Raw genomic sequence first — 25,491 nt, 5'->3', positions numbered from 1 at the left:
GTGACAACGAGTAGCCGGTGCCACCACATAAATGCGCCAACCTCTCCTAACATTCACTTCAATAAAAAAAATGACCATGTCGTGAACGCGAGGTGCATACGTAGAACCTCCGATAAAGATTTAGAAGCAACTTCCCTTATTCTTTCCTTGGCTTTGTTACCTCTTGGCAAAGCATGGCTGTGATTAAATAAAATCCGGTCTATATATATATATATATATATATATATATATATATATATATATATATATATATATATATATATATATATATATATATGTGTGTGTGTGTGTGTGTGTGTGTGTGTGTGTGTGTGTGTGTGTGTGTGTGTGTGTGTGTGTGTGTGTGTGTGTGTGTGTGTGTGTGTGTGTGTGTGTGTGTGTGTAAGTATCGGTGGACTAATATTCGAACTTTCGAATACGAATCGCCTATTACTCACAAATTATTCATATTCATATTGTAAGGTGACCTACTTCAAAACTAACCAATTATTTCGCAGCAACCGACAGTTCGTCAGGTTACTGTTCTACGTATTACTGAATAAAATATCGAAAATTATCTGAAGAGATACGACAGAAGTTTTAGAAAGAATGTAGAAATGAAATGGGTCATGCGAGCTTTGTTTTCGCTTTAGCGGTGGAAGTCTACATGACAACCTGTGACTTTCGCTTCTAGTCTGTAATTTAGTGTTCTTTGCAGCCTATTAGCGTAGCAACTCGGTGTTTTACGCTGAAACCACTGATGTTTTCGATTCGACGTGTCCTCGTTCATATGCCTACGGCACACAAGTCCATTCAACAGCATTATAGTTTCTTTTACTTTTTTTCTCAACAACTTCTGATTGTTTCTTCAACAACAATTTAGTTAGCGTATTGGAAAGCTAGTAATATAGCAGCCGTTCATTCTTGCAAAGCGTGTTTATAACCAGGCTTCAAAGATGTTGAGACGGCATTCGTGAAATTAATGACAGATAGTGATCTTTTGTTTGCAATTGATACTAATTGTCCATGATAGTTGGCCATCTTGTTCGCCTAGGCAATCTACGTGTGGCAGCTGATTGTACCGAAATAACTATGGCTGCTGTAAATATGTGCGTCTGCATTTGGCTATTCGATATTCGATTCGTATTCAAAGAACTTTATAGCAGTCGCATATTTGCTGTAATATCTGCAGCAGCAGGAGGTGAGCAACCGCAGTTCGAACTTTTCGCGACTGTGATCGGGAAAACTTTACGATAAAGAAAAGCGTCATAAATTGAAATAAGCACACGCTTCCTGCCAATAAGAGCTCCTCAGCCGCTGTGGACTTTTTTTTTCAGCCAAAAGAAGAAAGTTATGTTGGGGAATGCGGGTATAAAAATTGCAAGCAAACGGATGTCGTTGAGGAATGTCAGCGTGAATTACGCGACGACAAATTTTAACGGACAGTGAAAAAATGGAAAAAAATTGAGGCCGTCGAAGAATGAGGCCACCTGAAAGCCAAAAACCGCTGCATAGTTCATACAAAACGCACGGGAATAAAAGCGTGAAGCCACGCCAGATGATGCGCAAGCCCACGAAGATCTGTTCACATCCAGAATCCTACGCAACTACGCCACAAACAATAGCTTATCAGACGCCAGATAGAAGGATCCCGCATGTTTCCTGGATTGCAGTGGCTGTCCTATGGACTGGATCACAGGATAAATTTCTTTCCGTTCACCAAACCCCGATACAAGCCTCAAACTCATCCCGTGAACCACACCCAGAGCCCTTATAGTAAGTTCTTGTAAAAACCAACCTGCCGCTCATATTTCGTGGCAATGTGACACAATAAAAGAGCGTCTTTAAAGTCAACGAAACCGTGTTCAATATTTCCAGGCCCGGTACAAAGGCAGTGTCTATTGGCGCAAGGAAAACAATTTTTTTTTTCAAAACCATGTTCGAACTGGCAAGTTCACAACGCGCAATATGTTAGAGAAAGTTTGTGTGGTAGGGTGCACTGGTATTTTGCGCACAGAATGGACACACGAAAGGCATGTTTGCAGTGCCTCTGCGGCTTTGGCCATAGTTTTGTGTCGTCTGCCCACTCGCTCCTCACCGTGGTGGCCTAAATAGCGGCTGTCTGCAGCCGCCGTGTCCACCGTGAACAAGTGAGCAGACTCCGAGCAGACGCCGATCAGAAGACGCTCAATGGCGGGCGCTATCACATGACCAAATATAGCGGCGCCCATCTCTGTGGCGCTCTAAGCGGCATATATGCGTTGCCAGTCCGGCCTGTACCGCCTAGATTGATGGACAAACTGGAACGGGCTGCCATCCGAGTTGTGCGCGGCTTATCTCGTGAAACGCAGTCTGCTTCGCAAGTTACTGAAGCACATCAGTTTCCACTGAGGCTGCAAGCAGACCAGAGCATCACATCGTCACATCGAGCATCCACAACGCGTATCGAATGGCGAAAGGCTTCTTAGTCGGCTTATTCAGCGTCCATTCTCTCGCGCAGGGCTTTGTTTAAAACTATTGCAAGCAACTCTGAACGTGTAACTTCGGTTAAACCAGAGAAACTGTTCAAGAAATGTGTATTCCCAATTTATCTTTCAATTCCTCGAATACACAAAAAAGTATGAACTGCGCCTGCTCCGGCGATATACCAATTGGCCCAGTCACACTTATTCAAAACGTTGGGAGATTCGCTCAAGGTATTCACGAAAGCATGTGTACATAACGACGGTCCAGGAACTTGTGCGTCTTTACAGAAATGCAACGGGCGTTTCTCATACCGCTTTCGGCCTCATCCACAACTGCGGAGCTGGCAGCGATTAGTGTTGCTGCGAAGTATGTCCAAGAAGAGCCAAGCACATCGCAGGTTATAATTTTGACGGACTCCGCGGTGCCCTGAGCAGACTACGGACAAGTGACGATGATCGCATGGTTGTGCGTAGCATCACTGAGTCTGTCAAGCATAATTATGTCTCGTGGGGCATCGCTCGTTTGGCAATGGATGTCTTCGCGCGTGGGTGCTGCAGGAAATGAAGAGGCCGGTCGACCCGCTACCATTCGGGCTCACAGCGAATTCTGACGGACCGGAAATTTGGCGAATGCCTGACGATGCACGTCCGTTAATTCGTCGACGCCTCCTCAAGCAGCACCCGGACCAGCGTGCAGCAAATGGATCCTTTACCCCCCCCCCCCCATTCGTGGTCGAGGCGGCCCTCGTCGCTTAAAGCACCACCGCTTGAAGGGACACTAAAGAGAAAAATGATTTCTTCTGCATCAGTAAATTACCTTTCTACGACGCCAAAAAACACCATTCTTACCCCGACAAGACGCTTGGTAAGCCAGAGAAAGCGCAAGAACGAAAGACGGGTTGCGACGGCTCCTTAAAGTTACCGCACCTGCTCGATTTGACGTCATGGATTTTGATGGCACCTTCCAGGGCCTATTTAATTATATGACGTTACAGACTGACTACATTGTGTTCTAGAGGAATCGAATGTTAAACATGGCAAGTTTCCGGAACCTTTACCTTGGGATACTTTGGGATCCTGACGTCAAACATACTTTGGGATCCCTGACGTCAGACTGACGTGCCGGCATCGGGGTTTCGGCGCGAAATTCAAATACTGATACTTCAACCTTCATTTTCTCATCTAATAGTCAAACTATCTTCTTGAAATGACTGCCTGAATGGTTCTCAAACAAAGCTTTATTAGCCTAAACTAATTTATCGTTTCGCTTTAACGTCCCTTTAAGTGTACGGGTTGGCCCTGTACTGGGTGTTCTAACGTTTATACCGGTAAGGATGAGTGGACAGTCCGTCGTGTGCGTTTTGTGGCACCTGCGAGACACTTCGGCGCCTTATGTTAAAGTGTCCCGTCTTCCTTGCACTGCGCACGTCGCTACTAGTGGACTATAGCTTACGCGGCCTGCAGTTTACTACCCTCGATCATTGCCTGTATCCGAGTAATTGTGCTTGTCGATGCGCCCAGGGTCAACGCGCGCTCTTTAGTTCTCTACAAGAAACTGGCTTGGCTTCGCGTTTGTGAGGGACTGTGCGAGAGACGAAACTTTTTTTTTGCAATTTTGGTGCTGAATTTTTTTACGTGCTTTCGTAATTAGTGCGACCGCGTGTCTTCCTTTTTTTTTTAACTGTTAGAGCGTGCTTGTTTTCTTCCTACTGGCAAACTATAATATTTGTCGTTTCATTACGTTATAGCATTTGTGGCGTGTCATCTTGCGGTGTAGTTTCTGTTTATATTTCTTACCCTTATCGTCAACCCACCTTTATGTGCCACCATTCCTAAACAGTAGACAGGCTTTGTGCCGCTCTCGTTTGAAGTTTGCAGCAGACTCTCTCCCTATATCCCTCTCTGTCCGTTGTATATATATGTATGCTTTTATGCGAAATAATAATAGTAATTATTATTATTATTATTATTATTATTATTATTATTATTATTATTATTATTATTATTGCCACAAAATACAAAAAACAACACAAGCAGGCTGGTCTAAGCCTCAGTTGGCTTGTAGGACCGTGCCTATGAATATAATAGACAAGGCAAAAAAATTTAAAAGAACAAGATAACATTTGGTAATCTACTTACAACAACAACAAGAACAACAACAACAACAACAATTAAGTGTGTTTGAAAGTGCCCAGGAAGAACCTCGAGAGTCCTGGTGCTCTCGCACTCGTCAAAACAGTGCATAGGAAGAACAATACACACACACACACACACACACACACACACACACACACACACACACACACACACACACACACACACACACACACACACACACACGTGCGCACATAAAAAAGAATAAAAATTTCGTGAATACAGATTTTAACAGCGCATAAGATGTGTACACGAAGAGAATACAAAGCAAAAGTGGAGAAACCGAAGAAAGGATTCCAGAATGACGGAACGCACAACAGATGTGCGAGTTCTTGTTCAGTTACTGAAATTCCTCTGCGACTCCTTTCAGGAAAATATTAAAATTAGGCATGAAGATATCCAGGCACTCTGAATGGGCGTTATATGTCGCCTGCACTCTAGACAGAAGGTCACAAAAATCTGAAGGCTGATCGGCGCGCTGTTTCCTTGTGCCTTTCTGCGGAATGTAAAAGCGCACATTAGAAAGCAAGTACGAGCAGTAGATCTTTCCACGCATTAATTCGTGAAGAGAAAGAACATCCGATTTATTTCGTCTACAGGTAAGAGTAGGTAACTTGAGTGTCTGTGTTAGCAATATGGAGATGGAAGGCTTTTGACAGAATCGGTGTTTAAATATAGATGTGAATTTTTCTTGCACATCTTCTGGAAGTTCACAATTTGAACTACAAGGGCAAACCACGGAGGCGTACTCAAGAACTGGAAGGCATCTGCTCTTATATAAAGTTACAAATGGCCCAGGTTGTTTGAAGCCTCTCGTCAGCCGACATGCTGTGCCGAGCGTTCAAAGTGCGCGCTGCCTCGCCTGTTGAGCGCGGGGCGAGAAGCCCAGAGAGCTATCGAAGTACACTCCGAGGTGCTTCGTTCCCTGAGCGCTTGGCAGGAGAACGTCTTTAACGCTATAGGGAAATAAAGTCCTGTTAGTCATACGCGTAAAGTTTACCACTTTCGTTTTTGATTTATTTATGACGAGCTTGTTTTCAGCGCGCCATGACGCAATATTTGCAATTTCCTTCTGAAGAGCGGCGCAATCATTAACATCTAATATCGCTTTGAAAGGTGTCGCGTCATCAGCATATAACAAAATTGAAGAGTTTTGAATGACTGTCGAAATGTCGTTAATAAATAGCGAGAAAAAAAAGGAGGGCCCAAGACAGACCCTTGAGGAACTCCACTTGTAACCGCATAAGGTTCTGACGATTGACCACTTACGCTAAGGTAGCAGTACCAGTCGCGTAGGTAGCTCCTTATGAGCGCTGTGACAGAGTGCTGCAGATCAAGTTGTGTCAACTTTTGGAGGAGTATATTGTGGCATACGAGCTCAAACGCCTTACTGTAGTCCAAATCAATGACGTCAAGTTGTCCTGTCTTATGCACTGCTTGAGAGGCGTGCATCACGAAGCTAACGAGCTTGGTAGTTGTGGAGCGTCCCGATATGAATCCATGCTGCTGAGGAATGGTAGCATTGTTAACAGAGGCTGAAATCACTGAGCGCAGAGTTGCCTCGAATAATTTAGATGCTGCGCATAGGAGAGAAATAGGCCTGTAGTTAGTCGCAGCAGCTTCTACCTCTGATTTAAAGACGGAAACGACCCGCGCTGTTTTCCAAGCCTTTGGGAATGTGCTCGTCTTCAAAGCAGAATTAAAACTACAAGTGAGCTCTGGAACAAGCAAGGACCCGTACGTCTTAATCAAAGCAGTAAGAATCTCATCAGGACCACACCAAAAAGACGGTTTTAAGCGTTTGATGCTCTTAAAGACAAGATCATCTGAGACCGATAGACTTGCATCCAGGGAACGGTGTTTGGAAAGCTAACTCCGTCACTGTACCCTTCACCGTACACAGACCCGAAGTGTAGGGCGAAGGCGCCCGCGACATCTGGGACAGGTTGGCCGCCGCCACTAAGTAGAGAGATATCTTGTTTCGTATTGTTTGATGTCTGTTCCCGAACGTGCCTCGAAAAAGACTTTGAATTTTTGGAAGTACTAGCTTCCCCATGTGCTATATACGGATGGAATGATCAAACTTGTAAAGACGCTTAGAGAGTGACCAGTACATATTAAAATCTACATTCCAGTGTTCCTGATTTGTACGCTGTACCTTCCTGCGAGCACGGTCTTTTGGCTTCATAGTTGTTTTCAGTGCAGCGGGAAACCAGTGGGGAAATTTAGAGCATTTAGCACGTTTTAGTGGTATAAAGTTCTTCATTCCATCGTGAATAATATTCGTGAATACCGTGACTTGGCCATTAACATCTCTTAGTTCTGCTACTGAATACCAGTCAGCATTATTAAGATAGCGGTGAAGACCCACGTAATCTCCGCTTGGAAAATTAAAAGACCGAGGTGTTGCTGCATGCTTTAATCTCCTGCTACTAGGTATCGTAAATTGTAATGAAATATGAAGCGGGGGATGATACTAATCTGGCTTAACAAGGGGAAAGTCATCACAGGACACATTCACGGCTTCTGCGTTACTACGGCATAGTTCTATCACATTGCCACAAGAGTTCAGAATATTGTTAAATTGACGCCGATATCTAAAAGATATAAGATCAAGTAACGAGCTGCACTTGGCAGATAACTAAAAAGAATAGGTTGAAATTTCACCAGTTTCACCAGATGCCAAGCGTATTAAAATCACCACTTATGAGTATATTATGGTTAGCATGGGCCGATATAACATTTTCAATAGTGGCTAAAGTAGTCATGTACATCTCTATAATGACATCAGGCGCAACTTAAAACTTCCCTAATAATATCCTATTACTACCAGCATCATAAGTTTCCGCCCAGATACATTCCGTAGCGCATTCTAAATCAGGGTGCCGAACGGATCTGAAAGATTAATTGATCGCAATCGAGACCCCACCGCCCTTTAATGTCGGTGAAAAAGGATCGCGGTCTAATAAATATAATATTAAGAATAACAATAATAATTACAATAATCTCTTGCGCTATTAAGACACACTTGCATGCCTGCAAACTCGTCCAAATTTAAGGTCTTAATTTTTTTTTCTCTGTCAAGTGAATGTTCATGTAGAAGAAAGAAAATGTTGAAAGCACTGCGCCTTAATGATAACGTCGGTACGAACGCTTTACACTGACAGCAGTTTATTACGGTGCGGTAGGCCACTGGAGTGTTAGCTCTCTGTATTATCCGGTTAAACACTGATGTCGTCCGCTAGCAACGCTGCAGACGCCGTACAGCTCCCCAGTCTCGTGGTATTCGTTCACGACAAATACGTTCACGGATAACTCAAGCTATCCTATCAGTCTAAAACCAACGTGGCGGATACTGAGCCCACCGCGCCGCCAGCACTCACGAGTAGGCAGAACCTCACCTAAGCGATGTGCGATGTACGACTCCACGAATGAAGCCCGACGCTGGCAGCTCGTTAGCTAACAAACGTGGCACCGCGTGCGTCCTGGGACTCGACTGTCGAGGTGCGAACCTCGAGTTGGTTGCTGGTGGATCACGACGCACGGCTGCAGCAGCTGTGTACGCGCCCGACTGTCGTCGCTGCCCTGCTCAGACCGGATGCTGATCGCAGAGCATCGCCCAACACAGTTTGGCACAGGGCTGCATGGAGCAAAAAAATAAAAAAAAGAAAGACACCTTTATTGCTCATAGCCCGCTTGACGCGATCAGGAGAAAAAAACATTTTACGTTCATCCGTGTGCAAGCAGAAACCCAAACATGTATGTATAAAAATTACCACAAGACGAGAAGAAAGGAAAAGCAGGGGTCAGAGTTTCGTTAAGTCGCGACCAATGTGAAGCCCACACACAACGAAGCCAAGGAAAGCGCAGGGGAAGTTAACTAGGTGCTTGACCAGCCGTGGTTGCATAGTGGCCTTGGTGTTGCGCTGCTAAGCACGAAGTCTCGGGATCAAATCGTGGCCACGGCTGCTGCATTTTGATGGTAGCGAAATGCGAAAACGCCCATGTACTTAGATTTAGGCGTCACGTTAAAGAACCCCAGTGGTCAAAATTAATCCGCAGTCCCCCACTATGGCGTGAGAAGCGTAGTGAGAAGGCGTGAGAAGCGTGAGAACAGCGTAGTGCCGCGCAAGACGGATTCTGCGGCAACGACGGCCACGAGATGGCGCCAGAGTAGCACGAGTCGTCTGTTCAAAGATGACGCCACCGATACCATATATGGAAACAAAGGGCTGCATGAGCGGAGGTTTGTCGGTGCCGGTATTCCCACGCGTCACCCACGCGCTGCCTCTCGCGATCTCGCGATTAGCGAGGCAGTCGCGCCACACTTCGCTCCCTTTGCAACGTGCCGCACGAGACAGATTGTCCGCGCGAGCCAATGCATCGCGAAACAAAAACACGTATAGAGCTGTGTTCAAATGTCGCATTAGGGAGTATCGTAATCGTCGCTGAATTTTTTTCGAAGCCAAGAAAAAGGAGGTGTCGCATAAACGTGCATGGCACGCAGCGAATGGTGTTTGCGAACACTGTGTCCGGGCACCACGCAGCCAGGGAAGACAGCGCGGATACACAGCCTTCAACAGTGTCTCGATGGCAGTCGTCGCAGCGAGCAGTTCCGATAAACGGCGTGTTTGTCGTAACCCCGACTCGTCTTACTCAATAGATATAGTAACAGCACGCGGCAATGACTACGTGCCGCCATCATCATCATCATCACCATCATACCTTTAAGTCCACTGCAGGACGAATGCCTCTCCCGCCTATCTCCAATGATCCGCTGCCATGTGATAGCTGACTCCGAGTAGCGCTTGCAAATTTCATCCCCCCACCCAATTTTCTGCCGACCTCTATTTGCACTTCTCTTCCCTTGGCACCCATTCTGTAACTCTAATGGTCCACCGGTTGCCTGCCCTACGCATTACGCGGCCTGCCCAGCTCGATTTTTTTCTCTTAATTTCAACTAGAATATCTAACCTTACACCTAACATTATTCCTTCCATATCGCTCCTTTCGCGGCCCTTAACTTGTTCTGGAGCTTTTTTGAGGCTCCATGTTTCTGCCCCACATTTCAGCATCGGTAGAATACAATGATTGTACATTTTTCATTTTCACGATTGTGGTATGCTTCCCGTGATGATATAGCAATGCCTCGTGCACGTGTGTGCACTCAGTATCACTTCTATTCCGTAAATTTTCTTTTCATAACCAGAGTCATCTGTTAGTAATTGGCCCACATGAAAGTACTCCTTCACAGACTCACGAGGCTGACTGGCGATCATGGAACCTTGTTCCCTTGCCAAGATACATAACATTGTCTGAAAATTGTCCACGCTCGAAACGATGTCAACCACAGACGGCCCTGTTTAAAACCATCCGCCGTGGCTGTGGGAGGCAAGTGCTACCTATCACAGAGCTGACTTCCGATAAAATAGGTACCAGCGCCGTCCCGGACTGGTACTCGGTCATATCCTCCCGAGTTTCGGCTATGGGGCATTTGTCCCAAAATATTAGACATCAAATACTCCACCACTACCCAGTCCGCAGCACGTTTAAGCCCATAAAACCGAATTGTCCAATATTTTAGACACCTACTAGCGCCACCTGTGAAGTTTTGTGGAAAATGCATTAGCAGTTTCGCCAGCAGGGGTGTTTGCAATGGCAGCGTTCAGCAGCGCGGCTTTCTACGGCGACCGCCGAAAAAGGAAGGTATATTTCTCATACTTTATCGGTCTTTCTTTTTTCTGTGTAGAAATTTTGAATAATAAACACGCTTTGCACTTTTCAAGCCATTTTTAATATTAAATTTGCCCTTTGCTACTGCATACCCACTACCCCAAAAAATGACGGGGTAGAGTTCCGGTGTCCAATATATTGGACGTCATGCTGCGCTAAAACAGCCGATAATTGTGAAATACTAAAATTCAGTTTTCGTCTTTGTAACGTAAACATCAATTTCTGAAAAGCTCACAAAAATCTGTCAACTTTAATACACCTAGGAACTCAGGAGGATATGAGACCTCAACGCTTGGAAAAGGACGTTTGTCTTTAACCCGAAGGCGTCCCCACCTCAATATGTGTATTTGGGCGCAACATGGGAAATGACCGCCACAGAAGCGACCCAAACATCACATTTTTGTTGTGCTCACGAAGCTTTTGACGGCAATTCAGGGCGCAGGCTCCTTTCCCAAGCGTGACAATCCTGAAGAAGTCGAACGCCAGACCCGGTGTACACTCGTGCCCATTTGAACCAGTGGGTGCCTGGCGGCGGTGGGCATCGAACCCATTACCTCCCGTAGCCGAGGTGCCCCCTCTATACTTTTAATTTTCAACCCTACTCTTATACTTTCTCGGTCAACATTTGCTGCAATTCGTGTCAATTGTTGCTGAATAGGGCAATGCCATCTGAAAAGTGAAGGTTCCCGAAATATTCAACGTTGACCCTCACTCCTAAGACGTCCCAATACAATAGCTTGAATAATTCTAATCATACAGTGGATAGCATTGATGTGATTGTGTCTCCTCGCCTGACTCCTTTCTTGATAGGCAACTTTCTGCTTTCTCTTGTGTAGGACCAACGTAGCTGAGGAGTCTTTGTAGGTGTTTTCCAAGATATTCATGCACACCTTCTGCACTCTTTGATTACGCAATGCTTTCATCACTGCTAGTGTGTCTTCTAAATGAAATGCCTTTTCATAGCCTATGAAAGGCATATAGGGAGGTTGATTTTACATGGATGCGATCCATTGTTGAATATCCCTTCCTGAGGCAGTCCTGTTCTCTTAGTTGATTAAAGTGAAGTGTTGCCTTTATTAAATTTGAAATTATCTTGGTAAATATATTATACAGTACCAAAAGACAGGTAACGGGCCTATAATAATCGAATTCTTTAACATCTGCCTTCTTAATGATTAGTATAATGTTCTAATTCTTCGAGCTCTCTGGTACAATTTAAGTCGTGAGGTATTGCGTATGAAGAGACTACATATACTAGAGCCAAATATAAAATTTTTGGCTCAAACTTAAGCGTGCCCGCAAGACGCGCCGGATTAGGTTGAGCATCTCAGTTCCAAAATGAAAGACAACAAGCATAGATCGCTACATGCCCATGCGGCATTTTTTCTCCGGGTTCATGAACGACGCCTTCTCACACCCGAACACGAGCGAAAAGCCACTGCTGTGACGAAGCGGTACATTGCACAGGCGTTCACCATCCGGCTCCCCGCAAAGCACGTAGCAGAAGAATGAGAAGAAGAGCTCGTCGTCCGCGAGGAAGCCGGCACTGGCACCTTGAGTTCCGATGGCCAAGCCGGAGGAGGATTTCGCCACCCCCACAGTTTTCAGAGCAGACCAGGCCACCTCGACGGAAGCGACGGCACCATGCATTTCCAGGTCCGACGATCCACCACCAGTTCCGGGGAAAAGGCACTCCTGGTTCTCGGCGTAGACATTCGCGGGGTCACGTGAGTTGATCATCCCGACGTGATCGTAAAAAAGCGCCGCCGCCAGGCGCGCTCCGACTCCTGCCATGAGCACCGCTGCGCTGACGTTGGCCGCGTAGAAGGGCTCCTCCATATGCGCCAGACCCACGCGGAAGTGGCGAAACCTGCCGGTGGCGCGTCCGATGTCTTCGTTCAAGGACTCCCGGAGTGACGCCCCCGTTGGCGACTTGCCGCCAGCAGAGGCGAAGGCAGCGTGCTTCATCCAGTTGTGTAGACCGCTGTCCGTCTCGCGGGGATAACGGTCATAGGAACCGGCGGACGTGCTCGTTTTCACGCCGTTCAAGGTAGACAGGGCCAATTCAAAGTTCTTGTGCCTGCCAGATGGTGCCGAGGAGTCGTTGGTGGCTGCATCTGGAGCGATGGCGCCGAGCGTCACGTCGCCGCGCCGAAGCGTCCCGGAGAAGGCCTCGTGGATAAGCGTGGCCACTTGCCGGATGTCCGCAACTTCGCGGCTCAGTGGCTGGTGGAAATAGGCGTCTATGGCGGTGCCGTAGAACCTGTAGGCGTCCGAGAAGCACCTGTCGTAGATGGACTCGGTGGCGAGTTCTTGACTTCCTCCGAGCAGGCTTGCCAGAAGGTCGGCGCTCATGTAGTCGACGAGTGCCTGCACGCAGAGGCCTCCGACGATGTCGTTGGTAACGTGCTCGCCGTGCTTAGCGTGTACCTCGAATAGGGCAGAGAAAACGTCGATGCTCTGGATGGCCACGCCGCCTCGGAGACTGTCTTGGTCGTCCACGAGCGAGATGTTCAAGTACCGCTTCGTCAGTGCGTCCCAGCGAACCTTCGACACCGAGGGCGTGTACTGGAGAAAGAAAGAAGCGTTGGCGTTCCTGGTGACGTAATCAGACGCCCTCTGGTAGCGTTCAAAAAAGTCGTCGAAATAACCGAAGTGACTGGCGAGTTCTTTCAGCCTGGTTTCGTTGACCGCTAAGTCTAGCGTCTCGTAGGTTAGGTGCAGGTGGTCGAGGAGCCTGCCCGACTGTCGAAGTCTCGCCAGCGCCCTCGCATGACCGAGGAAACGCGAGGGCAGGCCGAAGAAGAGGGTTGGGGCCCTAGATATGGATGTCACAAGTTGATCCGTCTCCAGGATCGCGACATCAAAAGCGACGGGGATGAACACCCGTCTCGCCATGTAGAACAGCACTCCGAGGAAGTCTGGACGTTCGTTGCGCCTTGGCCAAGTGATGTTGCCCCTTTTGAGGACCTCCTTGATCTCGGGCGCCCTCGGCACTTTGATAATGTCCAAGCAGGTCTGCATTTCGCAGGTTGAGCGTGAAATTTAGACTAAGGAAGACGTATCTGGAACGTTAAGCATGGTAAAGTAAAACAACAGAAACAACCGGCCTTTATGAATTGTATACGTCATGAAAAAAGTTATTGCTAAATAGATTCTAATTAAGTCAACGGAATACCCAGGTAAATTTAATATCCGCTCCTTATGCAAGATCTCATTTCGACGCGGATGTGCGACAGAGCTGCCATTCATTCATGTTGTTCACCATCTTAGTGATTAAAGAAAATGGCAGTTGCTTAGAGAAGGCGAATCTTTGACGGCGATTGGAAGCCTTTAGCGTTGCGCTGGGACTCCTCCACCGGTATTCAAGATTTACGAGGGTGCGACATATTAAGGGTGCGACTACAGGAGATATTTAGAGACCTGGATTGGGAAGAATTGGGGATACGAGTTAACGGGGAATACCTTAGTAACTTGCAATTCGCTGATGATATTACCTTGCTTAGTAACTCAGGGGACCAATTACCATGCATGCTCACTGACCTGGGGAGGCAAAGCAGAAGGGTGGGTCTAAATATTAATCTGCAGATAACTAAAGTAATGTTTAACAGTCTCAGAAGAGAGCAGCAGTTTACGATAGGTAGCGAGGCACTGGAAGTGGTAAGGGAATATATCTACTTAGGACAGGTAGTGACCACGGATCCGGAACATGAGACTGAAATAATCAGAAGAATAAGAATGGACTAGAGTGTGTTTGGCAGGCATTCTCAGATCATGAACAGCAGGTTGCCATTATCCCTCAAGAGAAGAGTGTATAACAGCTGTGTCTTACCAGTACTCAAGTACGGGGCAGAAACCTGGAGGCTTACGAAAAGGGTTCTACTTAAATTGAGGACGACGCAACGATCTATGGAAAGAATGATAGGTGTAACGTTAAGGGATAAGAAAAGAGCAGATTGGGTGAGGGGAACAAAGGCGAGTTAATGACATAGTTGAAATTAAGAAAAAGAAATGGGAATGGGCAGGACATGTAATGAGGAGGGAAGATAACCGATGGTCATTAAGGGTTACGGACTGGATTCCAAGGGAAGGGAAGTGTAGCAGGGAGCGGAAGAAAGTTAGGTGGGCGGATGAGATTAAGAAGTTTGCAGGGACAACATGGCCACAATTAGCACATGACCGGGGTAGTTGGAGAAGTACGGGAGAGGCCTTTGCCGTACAGTGGGCGTAGCCAGGCTGCTTCTGACGATGATAACATGTTAAAAAATTTGAGTACTGGATCATGACGATAAGTAAGCATCATGCAAGTGCTTTCTAGAACGTGGCAGCGCGTGTCGCGAAGGGGTTTTCGTCAATGTGAGTGCTCGCGTAGGTAAACGTGCGTAAGCCTGCAGCGCCATTTATAAGATAAAAAATATAAGCACTTAGACGTTCTGAGCTCTGCGTGCGCATTTCATCTTTTTCATCTGCGCATACTCATCGTCACGTTGTCTACGGTCAAGCCAAGCAAATCCAAACGTGCTACATGGATCCCTAGCCGGATTACGGCACAAGAGCCGCCATTTCGCGAAAACAAAGAGTGTCGCGCTGTCACGAACAAACGAGAACGACGAGATCAGCACTCGACCACCCGTCCTTGCCCCCGTAGCGCTAACATCAGTTTTAAAGAATGCGTACGCGGCGGCCTCGTGTGCATCACGTACCGTTTGTGCTGCGTTCTGCACATGCGCACTATACAGAACGCGGCGTATGCAACGTACGCAGTAGGAAAACTGTCTATTGGAGCGACGCAACACGCAAGGCCAATACTGCTGGGTAGAAGGAAGAGCGCCCTGGCAGCTACGAAGCGTCTCACGACACTGGCGTAATAAAGAGCGTCGTCAGTGGCGAAGCAGCCATCGCACCTCAATGATGCATGTGATCAGACCGACGGTAAACAGTCGACGTTGGGAAGGGCATTGCATGATAGCACGCGGTAAATTCTTATGGGTATGCTATTCCTCTCACTGAGGTAATCGTCCGTGGCCTAATCGTTGGATTATCGGGCTTCAGTGCTGGATGTTCTCTGTCGGAATCCGTCCATTAGAGAACTTTATTATCAATTATACGGACACTGCAGGAATATTTTTGCCCTCGCCATGATGTTCCATATGGAGTCCAGGTGCGATAACACCGTCGCCACGCGCCGCATGCTCTAGCTGGATTTGAATGCACGCGAGGGAAGCGGACGATCGCGGCTCAATCTGGCGCACGCAAGGGAGGAAAGCACCGACTTCCGTCGTGCGAAAGGTCCCGGGAGACCCGGGAGGAGGGAGGGGGGTAGCGTTGTACTCCGGCAGCAACTGCGTATTACGCAACCGCGCCCGAGGGGCACCCCACGATCGCGGCTCCATCTCGCGCGTGAAAGAAAGAAAGTGGGGAGGAAACACGCCGTCTTCCGTCGCGAGCACGGCGCCGGGGGAATGTGGGGGAGGGGCGGCGACGCTGTGCTCCGGAAGCAACTGCGCATTGCACGACAGCGCGCGCCCTATGTTGAAAGCGATCTGCGCCCGGGGCTGTGTCTAGGTCTCCAGGTGCGACGGCGGCTCATACTTTTGTGCGTGCTCGCCGCTCAATTTGCGTTGAAGCCGATACACGGCACGAAGGTCACTCCGCTCGCTGCCGCGCTTCTGCCACGCCAGCGCCAAGGTCGATTCAAATAGGTCGCAAAGCTTTGGGCGAAAAGCGGTTCAGTACAGATTGTCACCGACATCAGCATGGGGGGTTATGGGAGCAGCGATTGAAGCGCGACTATGTTTGGAGGGAACAAACATTGGGAAAGAAAAACGCGTTTTTTAATTCAAACGAGACACAGTTAGATTCATTCAACGAAAATAATATTGCTAGTCAATTTTATATATTCGTGGCGAGTTAAGAAAATTAGGTTTATTTGATTTTATTATTAATAAACGCATTTCGTTTCAGCGCCCATCGCTACAGGGGGCGTTGACGCCACTATCACTCGCAATGCAATGCACGTCTTGAAATGGGCCGAAAAGCGCACTCGTAAAGTTCACCTGTTGAAATACGCCCCCCTCACAGTTTGTGCTTTCTTGCTTGTCGAAGTTTGTCTGAAGTTGGTGACGCGGGTAGCTTCATCGCTTCTTAATTTGTTTAGTCAAGAGTAGTGAGGTACGACCGTCAGGTAATCCGCCTCTTTCACGGCGCGACGGCGCATGCGCCCTGCCCTAGCGGATTAGTCGCAACACGTTTTGGAAGGGACGCGCGCGCGCGGCCGCGCGGCTAGATATCGGGGGGAAAGTACCCCGGAAAAAAAAAGCGCTTGGAGGCGCGCTGTCGCAAACGCTCGTGCCATGTACCTCGTTGAAACTCTACTGGTAGCTCGACGTCGGTGCGGTGCCGAAAACGTGCGTAAGTCTGCAACTCCACTTTGAAACAGAAAAGGCCCAGGGCTTGGTCCGAACTGCACCGTGGACCACGTAGTTGCCGCCTTGCATTGACGGCTGTCAAATTTATCGATAACCCACTGCGTTACACTTGGGTGACACTGCAAAAACACGTTGCTGACGCAGTCTTCTTGCAGCGTCGGCCCACTGTTGCAGGTGGTGGCAGCGCGTGCCTGACTTCATGTACTGTTTTAAGGCGTGGTAACATTGGGTCGATACGAGACCGACAAGACGCTGACGTCGACGATTGGCCGACTATTCAGCACTGTGCCACTGAGACCATTTCATCGTAATAGGCCGACAACGACGCAACCGATGGGTGCGAGTTGTCATATAGCGCGACGGGCTTTCGTGTCGAAAGCACCGACAAAATCAGCGTGCCGACCGTGATAGCGCTTGATTGAACCCTGCGTGATCAGCCGTCGAACCGGCAACGCGATAGCTGCAGCTCATTCACTTGTACATATAATTATTCGCGCTCAAAATTGGTCGACATGTCTTCGAAGTTGAAATGCACGAGCCTCAGTCCTCTCAAGCCGTGCGCGTGAAGTTTGAGTCAATGTTGATCCTGTTTAGCGAAGTTTGGGTTAGGCCTGACCCCGTCTAATTCGTGCACGCGCTACCGATGGAGCTGGACTTAAAATAAGCAGTTCCTTTCGTAAAGAAACCGCCCTTATAGTTAGGTTGCGGCCCTATTGCGATTTGATATCTACTCTTCATTTCGCACAGTACACAGTAAGCGGCAAGCGCCGACACAGCGCTGTGCCAACATATTGTACTTTGGTCACCGTTCCCGAACGCTGCCGGTTGCATTCCCGTAAATGGCGGCTCTGTGTGTGTTGTTATGCTGACATTTCTTAATTCTAAAGAAGCATTGTTTACCTCTGCGTCAAACAGGAAAGAAGAGACAGTGCATTCGATACAGCAGCATAAACTCGCTCAGTTGCCAACGGTGTCAGCGATGGCATCCGCCTTTTCACAAGAGAACTGCACGGCATATAAGTGTGTGTGTGGGGGGGGGGGGGGGGGGGGGGGGCTTATGCCGAGCACAGTTGTCTCTAATAATACTTCATAGCACGCGCAAACTGCAAGTATGGTGAAGTTAAACAAAACCGAGAATCAGTAGTAACAGCCCGTAATATATATGTGTATTGATCAAAGTTGCAGTTGTTTAAGGTACTCGGCCGCTCATACTGACTCGTCTGTATGTTTTGCTACGTTTTGAGATTATTTCACATCAGCGATGCGCCGTTTCTACAATAACCGAAGCTAACAGCGATATGAAGCTGTAGATGTAAACAAATTCACCGCTTTAGCAAATCCACGTGTAAGGCTGCGCTCGAAGGTTTCTTGAATATGCGAAATGTTTATTGAATGGGTAAAAGGAATACAAAAAGCGATGTGCAATCGCAGGCATCAGCTACAACGAACTAAAGGCAGCCGTGTCGGCAGACGGAACTCAGCGTGCCTTTATCGGCAGCGCTGTTACCACAACAGCGCACTTGGGCTTGTTCACCTACTATACTCGAGGGGTGAACGACAGGCTGCCCCGGAGAAACCAATAATAATTAATCGCGATTTACGAACCGCACAACCGACGCACACTCAACATGGGCGCAGGTACACAAATCAACAGGCGAAATCTCCGACACCCTTCCAAAACGTTTCCAGCGGCGTGCGTCAGAGGGCAGCACAGGAACATGAAAGAGGCGGATTATGTAGTTGTTTTCGTGCGACTGCGCTGGCTGACGAGCAAGGCATCCGACAATAGGATCAGCACTCTACACCTAAAGCTCTCGTCGGCCTCCAAAGAAAGTATGTTCTGTGCAGGGATGAGAATACAGCAACCGTACGGCTGGCCTTTCCCTACATCGCTTTCCACGCTGAAATCTCGAAACGCCCATCAAGTCGAATGGCGGAGCATTTGAATATATAGCTCCAAATGCGGGACAACAAAACAAATTTCGCGCCTTCGACAACAAAATTACGTCACTTCTGCTTTTAACGGACATGGCGTCACATTATTTTTTCTTCCGCCGGAAGTGTTCCCACCACATGCAGATGGCGCTAAGCCCCATGAACCGCCGATGGACCGCCATGTTTTGAACGTATGGGCTCCTACGGAAGCTTCGCTACCAGGCATATTTACCTTGCCAGCGCTGTGACAGCGTGTGTCCGCGGTCATCGAATGTGATGTGTTCAGGTTTGCCTGTGCTCGCTGCAATCGTGCTTGTTAATTTAGATAGTAAGTGAATGTTTGCACGTTCGTACCGCTGATGAAATTGCCAGTTTTACTTTGTATAGCTGTGCACGCATTTGCTACCGCAATCGATGGTTCGCCGTGTAGGCGAAACTGCGACTTCCTAATTGTTTATTATACATATATATATATATATATATATATATATATATATATATATATATATATATATATATATATATATATATATATATATATTGCTACGGCATGAGCCGGGCGAGGAGAAGAGGAAGAAGAGGTTAGCTGGTGCAGCCTCGGGACGCCATCTTGACTTCACCATCAATCTTGTCTCTTAAATGTAGCCGGTTTAACGTTAACCGTAACAGTTTTGGTTGGAGGTGCGGGGTACTTCAACCAAGACGACGGAGCTGCTGCAGCAAGTGCCACGCCGGAGCCGACGCCTCGCTCGACTGCCTCCAACACCGCTTGAGATCCCGATGTCCCACAGCGGCGACCAACAGCCTTCTCTGGCTGCTCCAGTGCGAACAACCGGCGCCTGGATGCATCAGATGGAGCCCCGGCCTTTCTCAGGAAAATTCGGTGAGGACGTGGAGGAATGGCTCACCCACTACAAGCGTGTGAGCAAGTACAACGGCTGGAACTCCACGGCTCAGCTCGACAATGTGGTTCTGTTCCTCACAGACACTGCGCTAGTGTGGTTCGAGAACCATGAAGATACCTGCACAACGTGGGACAGCTTCGTTACTCATTTCACAAAGTGCTTTGGTGATTCCACCACGAGAAGGAAGCGGGCGGAGCAGACATTGCTTCAGCGCGCTCAAGTACCAGGTGAGACCTGTACTACGTACATAGACGCACTCCTGAAGCTTTGCAGAACGGTCAATCCTCGAATGACCGAAGAGGACAAGGTTGGACACCTTCTCAAAGGCATAGCCGAGGATGTTTATAATTATTTAATCGGAAAGGAGAGTCTCGCCTCGGTCGCCGACGTCATCAAGCATTGCCGCACATTTGAGGCCTTGAAGCTGCGCCGTATCACGCCAAAGTTCGGCAGGTTAGCAAATGTCACAACTGTTGCAAGCGTTGACGAAAGCGACAACTACGGTTTTCAATTTGACCTTGCGGCAACTATAAGGCAAATTGTCTGTGAAGAACTTGAACGACACACCAAAGGGGCGGATGTCGAACAGCTTGGTTGCGCTTCCAACCAACCTCAAGAACATGCATCTGCTGTGTCCGCATTGTCTGCCATGCCAGGCGTTGCAGACTATCGAGTCGATCAGCTGCGAAAGCACCGACGTACCTTTCCCAACAACATGACGCACGATCAACGAACTGGTCGAGCTACCACCACGAATCGGAATTCGGAAGATCGTGTTTATTATTCGCAGCGTCCCAGAGTTGACCCCCAGGCTTACAACGTCGGTCGCACATCGCCTGTTTGTTACAGCTGCCGCGCCTCAGGACACATTGCTCGTTCTTGTAGCCGGCGCCGACAGACAACAACCTATGGCCCACCACCAACTTGGCCTAATTTTGAACGTGACAGTTATGACGACCTTTGGCCGACAGACCCTGCAAACACCACAGGCGCGCCACCCCGGAATACCTTCCGTCAGTATAGTAGAAGGAGTGGCTCGCCAGCTTCAGACCGCAGCCTGACGCCCCAACCAGTCGCCAACGCCGCTCACAGTCACCACGACGACGTGCTACGTCTCCACCGCCGTCGGGAAACTAGCCGGCGCGGCCGATGGAGGTAAGGTCGCCGGACAGTCTGCGTCTCTGCGAAATACTCCTCTGCCTATTATGATGGTGAAGAACAAAGTGCGTGTGTTAATTGATAGTATACCTGCAACAGCATTAGTGGATATTGGTGCTACCGTTTCCGCCATGAGTGTGACTTTCAAAGAGAGGCTGGGTCGGAAAGTCATGTTCCCATGAAATGATGGTGTGACGTTTCGTGGTGTCAGTGGAGAGTGCCTAGTCCCCCTTGGTATTTGTGTTGCGAGTGTTTTATTCGGAGGAGAAGATCTTAAAACAGAATTTCTCGTACTACCGCGGTGTACTCATGATGTGATTCTCGGGATTGACTTTCTTCAGGATTGTGGTGCATCCGTTAACTGTGGCACAGGCGAAATTACTTTGAATGGCGCGCTTGTCACCACCCTTGCGGACACATCCTTACCAGTGAAAAACTATTGTGTTGTTTCGAACGATTTGCTGCTACCGCCTTGGTCGCTGTCACGTATCCCGGTCAATTTCGCCGCTGCCGACCTTTCATCGTTTGACGCGCAAGCCCAGCCGCTTACATCGAGCTGCTCAAAGAAAGATGTACTTGTACCACGCTCTGTCGTGAGAGTAGTGAATGGCGCCTCAAATTTGTGGGCTTTCAATTGTTCTTGCGTCCCTGCTGTTCTCCCGCGCGATGTGAAGCTCGCTGAATTCGACGAGATTACTTACAGCTCCATTACAGTTCTAAGCGAGGAGGAGCATTCTCATACTAGCGATCCCCACCGAAGCACTTCTGAAGAGCAGATCCTACGGATGATCAACAAAGCGCTACCCTAACATGAGCGTCACGCTCTCGCACAAGTTTTGTGGGCACACCTTTCTGTGTTCGATTTCACACAAGGCGACAAGCAGGCTTCGCTCCCGCGTTCTCGTGCTCACCATAGAATTGACACCGGATCTGCGCACCCCATTCGGCAAAAGCCTTACCGCGTTTCTTCAACAGAGAGGACAGTCATTGCTGAACAGGTGAAAGACATGCTGCGGAAAAGTGTTGTTCAAGAGTCCTCTAGTCCGTGGGCAGCACCAGTAATCTTAGGAAAGAAGAAGGATGGATCGTGGCGGTTTTGCGTTGATTACAGGAAACTGAATGCGGTCACCAAAAAGGATGTGTATCTGTTTCCTAGAATTGATGATGTCATCGATTGTCTACATTCCGCTGCCTACTTTTCATCACTGGATTTGCGATCAGGGTATTGGCAGATACCCATGCACCCAGACGATAAGGAGAAAACGGCCTTCGTGACACCAGACGGTCTTTATGAATTTAACGTTATGCCGTTCGGCCTTTGTAACGCGCCAGCAACATTCGAACGATTCATGGATACTATCCTCCGAGGACTTAAATGGGAAATTTGTTTGTGCTACCTCGATGACGTGGTTATTTTTGGCAGCACATTGAGTGAGCATAACAGCCGTCTCAGCCTCGTTCTGGATTGTGTCAAACAAGCCGGCTTGATCCTAAATTCCAAGAAATGTCGTTTCGGGGAAACCGAGACGTTAGTACTTGAGCATCTGGTCGACAAAAACGGCGTGAGGCCAGATCCACGGAAGATTGAGGCAGTCAGCTCCTTCGAAGCACCGAAGTCAGTGCGGGAGTTAAGGAGCTTCTTGGGCCTGTGCTCGTATTTCCGTCGCTTCGCCCCAACATTCGCCGACGTGGTGTACCCCTAACATGTCTTCTCCAAAAAGCCGTCCCTTTCAACTGGACATCGGCTTGCGACGACGCGTTCCGCCAGCTAAAATTTCTACTCACGCCAGGGCCCATATTGCGTCACTTCGATGCATCCGCACCTACGGAAGTGCACGCTGATGCCAGTGGCATCGGCATCGGCATCGGTGCTGTACTAGTGCAACGTCATCAAGGAACTGAACACGTTGTGGCTTATGCTAGTCGCTCTTTGACCAAGGCGGAACGCAATTACACTGTGACCGAGCAAGAATGCTTGGCAGCTGTTTTCGCTGTCCGCAAATTTCGGCCTTATATCTACGGACGCCCGTTCACTATCGTTACTGACCACCACGCGTTATGCTGGTTGGTGAATCTCCGTGACCTGAGTGGAAGACTGGCACGTTGGGCTCTTCGACTGCAGGAGTACGACTTAGTTATTTCATAGAAGTCCGGGCGTCGCCACACAGATGCGGGCTGTCTCTCCCGCCTTCCTCTGACGACGACGGAATGTGACGAAGACAATTTTGATGACTGTTTCGCTCCCATTTCTTCTACATTCCCAGACTCAATTACTTTCAAAGCAGAGCAGGAAAATGATATTAGTTTGGAACCTCTATTTGTAGCCGCATCGCGTCCTGGAGCCACTGGTCGATTTTGTGTCCGTGACGGCCTGCTTTACAAGACCAATTATTCGGCTAAAAGCGCACGCTTCCTTCTGGTGGTGCCGCAGAGTCTGCGAACGGACATACTGAGAGCCATGCACGACGATGTGACCTCTGGCCATCTAGGATTCATCAGAACTTTGAACCGGACACAGGAGCGTTTTTACTGGCCCAGAATTCGGGACACAGTCAAGAACTACGTCGCCAGTTGCGAACAATATCAACGCTACAAGCGCCCTACGACCGCTCCGCCAGGTCTTCTCCAACCTCTGCCCCCGCCTCGCCTGCCATTTGAACAAGTGGGTATCGATCTTCTGGGCCCATTTCCCCGAACATCTAACGACAACCCATGGGTGATCGTATGTGTCGACCATCTGACCCGTTACGCGGAAACGGCGGCCGTACCATCTTCAACAGCTGCGTGCGTTGCACCGTTTTTGCTTCGATTCATTATTCTTCAACATGGTCCCCCCCGTGTCATCATTAGCGATCGCGGTCGTCAGTTCGTTGCGGACGCCGTAGAAGAAATGCTTCGTCTCTGCAGTTCGCAGTTCCGTCATTCAACGCTTTATCACCCTCAGACAAATGGGCTTGTAGAACGTACGAACAGAACTCTAACGAACATGCTGGCCATGTACGTATCTTCCGATCACAAGGACTGGGATGACGTACTCCCCTTCATCACCTATGCTTATAATACTGCAAAGCATGAGACGACCGATTACAGTCCTTTTTATCTCCTTTACGCACGTTCACCGCTAAACTGCATTGACACTATACTACCATTTGACTTTCACAGCGAGTACTCTGTTGCTAAGACGCTTTGTCTTGCCGAAGAAGCCCGGCGTATCGCTCGTCTTCGTACTGTGGCATCGCAACACCGATCGAAAGAGCGCTATGACAGCCGACACCAGTCCGTCTCGTACGCTAAAGGAGACTTTGTGTGGTTGTGGACTCCGGGACGTAAACGTGGCTTATGTGAAAAGTTTTTACCCCGGTACACGGGCCTATTCGTCACTGTAGATCGCTTGAGTGACTTGACGTACGTGGTGGCACACTTGACGTCCGCTGGTCGTCGGTCTAGCCGGACCCAGTTAGTACATGTTGCCCGTCTTAAGCGGTTTCACCCTACGCTTTCCGAGTGATTTGGACTTGCCCAGCGGGCTTCGTCTGGCAACCGGGGATTGCTACGGCATGAGCCGGGCGAGGAGAAGAGAAAGAAGAGGTTAGTTGGTGCAGCCTCGGGACGCCATCTTGACTTCACCATCAATTTCGTCCCTTAAATAAAGCCGGTTTAACGTTAACCGCAACAATATATATATATATATATATATATATATATATATATATATATATATATATATATATATATCCTGAACATCACGGTAACGATGGCGGCGAAAATTCGGTTGCAGCCTCCGTATCATTCAAGAGAAAGTAAATGAATAAAAAATCATTTGCATGGCAACTTTTATTAAACTAACAAAGAAATCCGATAGCACACATTATAATATCTATTTCACTATGCTCGAGGAAAATCGTCATATGTGTTCCAGTGTTTTCGCTACTAATAAACGGCGCCCGTTGCTTCCATTTCTAATGTTTACATCCTGCACAAGACCTCAAATATTGGAGCGCCTCAGGGCTCTGTCCGGGGGCTAGTTGTGTTTTTGGTACAATAGGAATAATTTGCCTAATTAATTGGTGTAATGCCAGCGTGTTACCGAAGAGTGCCCCCAAAACTAAACTTGCAGTCTCTTCACATGAACGAAATTTAGAATCCATGGGAACTATATTCTCTGCCCATTTTCTTTCGCCAAGTTTGTTCTACATTTCCTTGGGCCTTAACTGGGCTCTATCATGATGATTCCATTGCTGACATAAATACGAAAATGGCGTAACAACTGCAGCACTCCTCAAATACAAATGACTACCTAAAAAAACTAATCTATTTTATTATAGATTTTTGAGGAATATCTTGTGAAGAACGCTGATCACAACCTTACGATCTACACTACAACTAGAATTGCGCTGAATGGCTTTTATTTTTTTGACAGTCCAAACTAACTACCGTAAAGTAACTGCAAATAAATCGAGCTAAAGATGCTCAACATAACAGCACCTGAAAAAAGGAAAGACAAGGGTGCTGACCTTTTCTCACGTCCGGTTATATTGCGCTCTTTTCGCTCAAGTCTTGCAGCCCAAAGGCGTAAGCTTCAGATGTACAATTCATTTCCATATCAATGTGAAGAACACTACAACTCAATGAAAATCGTAGGATCGTTTGAAATTTAAAACAGGGTTAAATACACGTACATAATACGGATAGAATACGACATAGTTCATTGTGCCCGTTTTTATTTTCATTCAG

General features: G+C 48.0%; 1 protein-coding gene across 1 annotated transcript in view; it reads right to left on the bottom strand.

Annotated features, from left to right (window-relative positions):
* LOC142558009 (regucalcin-like) overlaps window positions 1-25,491 on the bottom strand; it is an 84,734-nt gene that overhangs the window by 22,290 nt on the left and 36,953 nt on the right. Inside the window, exon 3 of the mRNA XM_075670177.1 lies at window positions 8,000-8,238. The gene's annotated coding sequence lies outside the window, so the exon portion shown is untranslated. The remainder of the gene's footprint in view (window positions 1-7,999; window positions 8,239-25,491) is intronic.

Source organism: Dermacentor variabilis, chromosome 9 (genome assembly GCF_050947875.1).
Source record: "Dermacentor variabilis isolate Ectoservices chromosome 9, ASM5094787v1, whole genome shotgun sequence".
Lineage (NCBI taxonomy): Eukaryota > Metazoa > Arthropoda > Arachnida > Ixodida > Ixodidae > Dermacentor > Dermacentor variabilis.
The sequence above is the reverse complement of the archived record's forward strand: the minus strand, read 5'-3'. Positions and strand labels throughout refer to the sequence as shown.